Genomic DNA, 10047 nt, shown 5'->3' on the forward strand with positions numbered 1-10047 from the left:
TTTATATGTGATTTGAAAAAATAAAATTTTGTTAAAAATTTTTAAAAATGAAGGAAATTATAAATTTTAATTAGAGATTAGTGAAAATAAAGTAATTTTTATACTATCCAATCCACCTCAGATCTATTCAGAGACCCCTTATTAGTTGCAAGCAAGTTAATTGAATACCAAATAGCAACTGAATCTGTTTTCTTTCTTGGTATGTGATTAATCTCCTTTTAGATCATAGATTACCTTTACATTATCTTCTATGTCATTTCTCATGTTTAAGTCATCTCTGGAAACATCTACAACCTACTTTTGCTTATTACATGCCCTTTGGGTCAATCATGGTTTTGATTCTTTGATTTTAAAGGTTTAGATATTTCATTAATTCATTAATTTTTCATCAATCATGGTTTTGATTCTTTAATTTTAAAGATTTAGATTATTTCATTAATTTATTAATTTTTCACTGAAAACTCAAGCTCAGTGAGTCGAGAACTGAATTTATTTTCCTCTAAATTATGTTCTTGTTGATTTCCCTGTCAGAAGAACCACCATTTGTCCCCTATCATCCATATAATTTCAGAACCTTCACATGGGACTCTTTTAAAATATCCATCTAGTCAGTCACTAAGCCCTATTGATATTACCTTGCATTCATCACCGTTTTTCTCTTTCTACTATTAACATTTTTGTTCAGACCCTTATGATCTTTTTGCCTAGATCATTGTCAGAACTGGGGTGACACTACATTCTTCTCCAATACATTATTTATATAACACTGTTAAATTGTTTTTCCTAGTGCGTAGGTATGACCACATCATTTCACCATTTCACTAACTTAATGGCACTCTTGCCTAATGAAGAAAGACAAACAGTCTAGTATTTAAGGCATTGCACAATCAGCCTCTAACCTGGCTTCCCATCCTTATTTGCCGTATTCTACACTCCCCCCTTACAGATTATCCATTCTCCAGTCAAAATGATGAAATCATTCCACTAAATATCTCACTTAATCTCTCAATTTTGCTTGTTCCATCCTATACCTGGAATACATCAATCCCATCTCCACCTCTTTGTATCTTACCCATCCTTTAAGATCCAACCCAAATACCACTGTGAAAACCTTCCTTGATTTCATGATCTGGAAGTGAATTCTTGCTTATCTGATTTCATGAAACTTCACATTCCCCTCATGTACATAGCATAGTTTACTTTGTTTTATATTTATCTCAGAATATGTTTTATTAAAAAAAAGAATGTGTTTTATTCTTTTAGACTGTAAGCACATTGAGGGTAGAAATGATATCTATTATTTTGACTTCACATAATAAGTACATAAAAGTCAGCTGGATGAAAAAAATGACTGAATAAACTAATGAAAGTCATAAAGTCCTTACTTTTGGAAGCACAATTGCATCTGTGATAGAATTCTATCTTTACCCTCATCAGGTACAGTTTTGACTATTAGAGCTCTCATTCCAGTGCATATTTTCAGTTATTGCCTTTATCATATGACACCTTTCTCTTGCAAAGTGCTACACTAAGCATTTGTCCTAGTAAGAAAATAGTAAGTAAGCAAAATAAATGGGAATCATATGTATTTGTAATTGAGGCAGTTCAGTGACACAGAGGACAGACACAGCACCAGACTTGATGTCAGGAAAACCTGAGTCTAGAAGACCCTACTAGCTGTGTGAAATACTCTTTTTTCTAGGTATACGAAGGGCTTTCTTTGCCTAGAGAAGAAATAAATTAGTCTCCTCTCAAGATATTGGGAATTGACTGTGTTATAATAATTGTAATGATGGCTTCTGAGCCCAATAAAATTGGAAGACTTACCCTACCCTCTCCCTACTCACTAAGTGCCTCTCTCAGCTGAGGGCTCAGGCATATGGCTAGATTAGTAAAATCATATTTGGACAAGAACTTGATGAGTTCAGTGCTAGGAAGAAACTTTGTTAAGTTCAAGTTCACTCTTCTGAGTGAGGGGAGAAAATGCTCCAAAGTGTTGGGGGGGGGAAATGGTTATACTTATGTTTTTACTATATCTTTGGAGATTATTTTATTTTAATGTTTGGTTCCAAATTCTTAACCTTTCTCCAACTCCTTGCATTGAGAAGGGAAAAAATATAATATCCATTATCTGTATGAAGTCATACAAAATATATTTTCACTATATCAGTAGTAAATGGCCTTTTGTAAAAGCTAATTGATATTATTTAAATTAGATAATTAGTTAAATTAAATCAGAACAGTTCATTAACAACACACGGTGACAAAGAACCACACCAGAATGGGGGGCTCGAGCTGATAATTTTAGAAAAGAGATACTTTAAAATACCAAGGGGAAGATGTATTCTGTCTTTCTTTGTGAGATCAGAGTACTCACTATGCTATTAATTAAACTGTCCAAAGCAGAGAGAGGAACCAACTTGCACGTATGTTGTCAGCATTTTAATAAATTATCCTGGGGCGGCTAGGTGGTGCAGTGGATAGAGCACCGGTCCTGGAGTCAGCAGTACCTGAGTTCAAATCCAGCCTCAGACACTAATAATTACCTAGCTGTGGGCAAGCCACTTAATCCCATTTGCCTTCCAAAAAAAAAACCCTAAAAAAAAATAAAATAAATTATCCTGAAGAAGACATGTGTTAGGTCATTTCTAAATTTGCAGGTGATATGAAATTCTTTGGGGGCAATGAGGTCACTCCATTGGGGGGTCAGAGGGAAAGTGCAAAAATATCTAATGAGTCTGGATGAGTGAACAAAAAAGTTGGTGAATTTCATTATGGACAAATATAAGGGAAGAGTAGTGTAAACTACACCTTATGGGGTGGAAACCAGTTAACGCTATGAAAATGTAAGAATCAAGGGCAGCTAGGTGGCGCAGTGGATAGAGCACCAGCCCTGGAGTCAGGAGTACCTGAGTTCAAATGTGACCTCAGACACTTAATAATTACCTAGCTGTGTGGCCTCCAGCAAGCCACTTTTGCCTTGCAAAAGCCTAAAATATATATATATATATATATATAAGATTCACCATAAGCTATTTTCTGAAGATATCAACCCAATGTAGGCAGAGCCAAAACAGACCAATAAATTTATATGATCATCAGAAGAACATTTGAAACAAAACACAAGGCGTTTTCTTTCACCTCTAGAATAATGGATCAAATCTTGAACATCCCAAATGAATAACCAAAAATAATTAGGGATTTGGAGCAGATTTTAAAAATTAGTATTTTACTCTGGAAAGAAGGGTGGGAAGAATTATAATCAAAGTTGTCAAATCATGAAGAACTTGGATAGGGTGCAAAATCAAATTCCTATTATTAAGGGTTGGAAAAGTTGAAGAAGGAAGAGCCATTGAAACATTTTTTTTAACGCCTAGAAGGTAAATAAAAAAAATTCTGAGAAGAAAATAGAACAAAGTTCAGAAAGCAAAGATAAGTAGGACAGCTTTAAAAGCTAACAGAATGAAGTAATGAAATACTTTTTAAAAAATAAACTATTCACAGTAGAGGTCTGCAATTGCATGAACTATCTTTTTCTTTTTTACTAGTTATATAGAAATGACCATTTTATTTGGTGTTTATTAATTTCAAAATAAACTTTTTTAAAAATAAAAGACTGAAACTTGCTGTCTCTGTGCAGATGATTTATGTATCTGGTCCTAGCATCTTTCTTGAATTTCAATCCTGGATCATCTTTAGAACATCTTAAACTGAAGAGCTCCTTAAACTCAAAATGTCAAAAGCAATTCATTCTCTTCTTCACAAACTGCCTGGATTGCTTTATTTACTTCTGCTTCTTCTTTCCTTAGATTCCTTCAAGACCCAGTTAAAATAGGGCAGCTAGGTAATGCAGTGGATAGACCACTGGCTTTGAAGTTAGGATCTGAGTTCAAATATGACCTTAGACATTTGATAGTTACCAGATATATGACCTTTGGCAAGTCACTTAACCCCATTACCTCACAAAAAAAAACCCAACAAAAAATAAGATTACCTTATTAGTGTCCACTTCTCTCAGAGTACATTCAATCTACTCAGGATATTTCTTATCTGTGTCCTATTTACAGCACTGTTACTTTTGCCATTAGCATATTTGCTCACTGAGTGTAGTAACTGGTTTTGTTTCTTTTTCTATCCCTGGCATTTAACCTGGTGGTTGCCACATAGTTTAGTGTTTAATAAATACTTGTTGATTATGATTATAGTTTGCAGCCTCCATTCACTTACCATTTTTAAAAAGTAGACTGATAATGTGCCTTTCTTTAGTACTGAAATATTGCTCTCAGCTATAGTGTAGTCTCTCTGGGTCTAGGTTTCCCCTCTATAAAATGAGGGTGTTGGATTAGATGTCCTCTGAGTTCTTTTCCAGTTCTAGATCTCTTGTATGATCTTTTAACTTCACTAAGGATCTGCATTTAGACCGTGGTTCTGCTCCTTACTGACTGTGTTACTTTGGGAAGGTCACATCACTTTCCTGAGACTATTTCCTGATTCATAAAATGAGAAGATTGACCTTTGTGATCTCTTCCAGTAACCTGTGATACTGTGATACCTTAACCAGTTCTTTGACTATCCTGGGAAGAACATCCGAGTCTGCTTACTTGAATTTAGGAATGGCAGCTAAGAGCACCCTTTCTTTGTTATTGTTTAGTTTGGTTCGACTCTTTGTGACCCCATGGACCAAAGCACACCTATATTGTCCATGAGTTTTCTTGGCAAAGATACTGGCATGGTTTACCATTTCCTTCTCTGATTGGTTCAGGCAAGATTAGGTGTCCAGAGTCAAATAGATATTAAATGTCCAAGACAGGATTTGAACCCCGTCTACTTTAATCCATTGAGTCACCTAGCTGACTTCCTCCCTTTCTATTTTTCTATTTTGTCTTGACTGGCAGTCTCTTATGAGTCATTTTTGGTCCATCTTTTCCACAAAAATGCTTATTCTCCTTGACTGAGAAAACAAAAACAAAAATCTGTTGACAGTGAAAGTCCTATGAGGGATTCAGAAGGGGGACATGGAACAAATGTGTTTTGTTTTTCAGCTATTGATTAATTTGCTTCTACTTTGCTAAACTATAGAATATGTTGGAAGTTTTAAATATAAATTTATTCCTAATTTTGCCTGATTATTTGATTTTTATAATCAAAGTAATTTTATAATTAAAAAATCAAAATCAGGTTTACTGTTTATGATAAAGTTTATGTTTAATAGGTTTTTTTTTTTTAGGTTTTTGCAAGGCAAATGGGGTTAAGTGGCTTGCCCAAGGCCACACAGCTGGGTAATTATTAAGTGTCTGAGACTGGATTTGAACCCAGGTACTCCTGACTCCAAGGCTAGTGCTTTATCCACTACACCACCTAGCCACGCCGTTTAATAGGTTTTAAATGTTAAAATTATGTAAAGCAAATGTTTAGAAAAAGCAACTGAATATTTGGATTTAAATGATGACTTTTACATTTTTTTGTGTGTGGGGATGTATATTGTGTATCTGGAGATTCATTTATCTACATTATTCCTACTCTCCTTTACTGGCAGACAATCTTGTACCTCACTTTCCCCAAGCTTACAGAGATTGTGCTGATAAAGATATAGAGCAGAGATGGTTGATCCAAGAGAGTATTGTTGATTATGATTCTAGTTTGCAGACTTGAACTGCTTGGGTTGGGGCTCTGGGAGAACCAATGACACCATGCAATGAGGTATTCAGGGAAGAGCATTTGGAGAGGAATTGGGAAACTTGGGTTCAAGTCTGCCATTTGGTAGTTATTTGACAAGCCAGTCACATGACTCCTTTGAATGTCACATTTCTCATTTATACCATAAGACAATTGGACTAAAAGACTTCAAAAATTTATTTTATTCAACTCAAAAGACAAAGAAGAAAACTGCAATTATATAACATTTTACCTTTAAAAACCAATCAGGGGCAGCTAGGGGCGCAATGGATAGACACCAGCCCTGGAGTAGGAGGACCTGAGTTGTCAGACACGTAGTAATTACCTAGCTGTGTGACTGTGGGAAAATCACTTAACCCCACTGTCTTGCAAAAAAAAAAAACTAAACTAAATAAGCCATCAACTTTCTTGCATAAAGAAATAATTGTTATGTAACTAATATAATAAATTGTTAGTTCTTTCAATAGTCCCCCAAATTCAGACTTGGACTTCTCCTATACTTTTTGTCTCAGCAATTTTATCAGCTCCTTGATTTACTGACTTTATTTTCTCTTTTGATCTACCTTTTAAAATTACTTTTAATCCACCCCTTTAACTAGTTTTAATTATCATCTCTATGTAGATGATTTTCAGAATCATGTCTCGCCCTAGGTGGTCTCTCTCTTGTGTTCTAGCCCCACATCACACACACTGCCATATATCTAATATGATATCCCGTAGGCATCTCAAACTCAACACTTACAAAACAAAACTCATATATTTATCCCACCCTAACCCTCTCCTTTTCCTAACTTTCCTATTTCTGTCTAGGGCAGCCTACCAACTTTAGAGTCAGCCTTGTCTTTGCTCTCTCTATCCCCATATATGTTGTCAGTTGCTAAGACTTGTCAACACCTTCTACAACACTTCTTAAATCATCTACAAGTCTCCCCTACTCTAATCTGAGTCCTCATCTTCTCTTTCCCTGGACCTTGACAACAACTGACTAATTGACCTCTCAGCTTCAAGTCTCTCCTCTTCTCAATTCATCCCCCCCATGAAGCTTCCATAGTGATCTTCCTAAAGTGCAGCTAAGACAATGTTGATTCCCCCAAGATACTCCAGTGACTGGCACAGCGGATAGAGTACTGGCCTTGGAGTCTGGAGGACAGGAGATCAAATCTAGCTTCAGACACTTGATGCTCACTAGCTGTGTGACCTTGGGCAAGTCACTTAACCATCCAGGGCCATTTCCAGTCATCCTGATTCATATCTGGCCACTGGATCCAGTGGTTCTGGAGGAGAAAGTGAGGCTGGTGCACCCCCTCACTCAAATTCAATTCATGTACTTGTCATGACATCACCTCCCTAATGTCATGGTCCTTTTTGAGAATGAAGGACAAAAATTATTATTAAAGTAAAACGCAAACTCCTTTGGAATTTCAAATCTTTGATGATGATTGTTGTTATTATAAAGATGATTATTACCTATTATTATTTTTATCATTATTCAATATTTTCAAAGATCCTTGATTTACTGATTTTATTTTCTCTTTTGATCTACCTTTTAAAATTACTTTTAATCTACTCCTTTAACTAGTTTTTGTGTCGCTATCACCAAAGATATCCATCCCCTGGAGACTAGCCAACTCTCTGGTGATGACCTTTCCACATGTTACCTAAGCTGGTCTTCAGATGACAAATGCAGTCTGATTCCAAGTCTGCTCTCAAAGCTTTTCTAGTTCAGTAGCATCTGCAAGAGTATGCATACCATTGATATTACCTTCCAGAATTCAGGGTCAGCTCTGTGCCACATTAAGTCATTAGTCAAGGATTTGAGTGGAGGAACATTAAGTAAATCAAACTTTCCCAAGGTCAGTTAATAATCTTCAGAGTAAACTTTGCCCACTAGCAACAGGAAGATATTCAGTGACTTTAATTGTGGGCAGGATAAAAGAATCTAGTATTTTAGTAGGGAAGAGTCATTATTATTATTATTTGCCACAGATGTAGAGACATGAAATCCCTTTTTGTCTTTCTAAATAGTCCCATTGTTTCTGAAAACCCTGCAGGATTTCATTTGGGATTTAAAATGTCAGCCTTCTTAGGATTATTAAGACTCTCTTACCTGTTTTCATATCAGTTTTCAAAAGGATATTTGTTTCAGCATATCCAAAAATATAATTTCTATGTTCTGCCTTCTGGCAGATACTCTCTTCTCCCAAAAGTAAGTTTTAAAGAAAAATCAATGGTTGTTTATTAGACCTCCTTTCTCATTCTATATATGAATAGAGGATAAAATTTAAGCAGCTCACAATCATATCCTTGCTCTGTACACCCACACAAACTCGAGTTTTAAATTCAAAAAAAATCATTTAACAATGTTCCTTCATTGTTAAAAACAATTGAAACATTTTATTTTGAAAGAAAACTTTTATGAAAGAATAAAAAGAGCTTACTTATATATTTGGAACTTTGTTAAATGATGGGGATAGAAATACAAATAAGCAAGACAGTCCCTGCTTTCATTGAACTCGCCTTATAATGGAGCAATATGAAAACAGGAACAAGAAGGAAAGACATAGGATTATGGTCAAAGCATGGGTTGGAAGTGAACAGGAAGTGACATGGTGACCTGGTTCAGGGTGACACAAGGTAAAAACTCATCTTCCTTTATCCTAATAGCCAACTCCCTCTCACTAAATCCTTCTTAGAGTTAAGTTCCCTGAAAAAGTTGTTTGTCCTTCATTTTTGAAGAAGACGACATCAGGGAGGTGATGCCATGACAAGCATGTGAACTGGATTTGAGTAAGAGGGTGCTGGGCTAAGTCATCAGACTTTCTCCTCCAGAGCCAACTGGGTCTAGTGACCAGATGTGAATCTGGAGGACTGGAGATGGCCCTGGATGCAAGGCAATCAGGATAAAATGACTTGCCCAAGGCCTCCCAGTTCGTAAGCGTCAAGTGTCTGAGGTCAGAAAAATCTGTCAGTAAACAAGAAGGGATTTTGTCTTTGAATCTCCATAGTAAATTGTATTTTCATGGTGATTGCTTAATACTTTTGTTATATCCAAAATACATGTGAAGTGGATACTTCAGCTCAGAGGGAAAGCAACAGTAGTTAGGAAGGACCTCTTGCAGGTGATACTTGGGGGACAGCTAGGTGGCACAGTGGCTAAAGCACCGGCCCTGGAGTCAGGAGTACCTGGGTTCAAATCCGGCCTTAGACACTTAATAATTATTTAGTTGTGTGGCCTTGGGCAAGCCACTTAACCCCATTTGCCTTGCAAAAACCTAAAAAAAAAAGGTGATATTTGAGTTGATCAATGAAGGGAACCAGAAAAGAGCTGGAATACTCTGTGTAAGGAACGGCAAATCTGGCTGGATCACGGAGTGAGAGGAAGACAGCAATGGGAGAGTAAGGTTTTGTGAAGAGCTTTAAAGACAAAACAGTTCATGTTTGATCCTGGAAGTCACTGGAGTTCAGAGGGTCATAGATTTAGAGCTAGAAGGTCCCTGATCCAACTTTTGCATTTTGCACATGGGTAAATTGAGGTACTGAGGGGTTTGGTGACTGGGGACATTGTCAGATATCTGTGGAAAGGATAGAGTAGAGAGAGATTTGAGGCAGGGATAAGCAATTATTAGAAAGCTGAAGAAGGAACCACTTCAGTATCTTTGCCAAGAAAACTCCAAATGGAGTCATGAAGAGTCGGTCATGACTGAGAACAATTCAACAGAAAATAATAGTCCAAGTGAGAGGTGTTGAGGGTTTAAACCAGAGTTGAAGCTGTATAAGTAAGGAGGTGATCTATGGGAGAGATGTCAAGGTGATAGTGTTGATTGTAGGTTAGATCTGTGGGGTGAGAGGGAGGAATTTAGAATGACATCCAGGTAGTGAAACTAGGTGATTGGAACAATGGTGGAGTCTTCAACAATAATGGAAGAGACAGGGCAGCTAGGTGGCCCTGAAGTCAGGAGTACCTGGGTTCAAATCCAGTCTCAAACACTTCATAATTGTCTAGTTGTGTGACCTTGGACAAGTAACTTAACCTCATTGCCTTAAATAAATTAAAAAAAAATAAAAAAAACAATAATGGAAGAGGAGTGAGTTTGCTAAAAAAGATAAGTTGATTTGGATATATTAGGTTTAAGATGCCTATGGCATGTTCAATCCAGAAGGAGATCACTAATGATGAAAGAATCAGGAAAAACTTTCTAGGAGTAGTATTTGAGTTGAGCTTTTGCAGTACTTTGAGATAGGCAGAGATAGGAAGTGGAAGAAGCAGCATGAAGAAAGGTGTAGAAATTTGAAAACTCAAAATATGTTTAGGATTGAGCCTATAGCATAATTCAACTACATGTAGAGGAATAGAAGATAAAACCAAAAATG

This window comes from Macrotis lagotis, chromosome 7, assembly GCF_037893015.1.
Source record: "Macrotis lagotis isolate mMagLag1 chromosome 7, bilby.v1.9.chrom.fasta, whole genome shotgun sequence".
In the NCBI taxonomy this organism is placed as follows: Eukaryota; Metazoa; Chordata; class Mammalia; order Peramelemorphia; family Peramelidae; genus Macrotis; species Macrotis lagotis.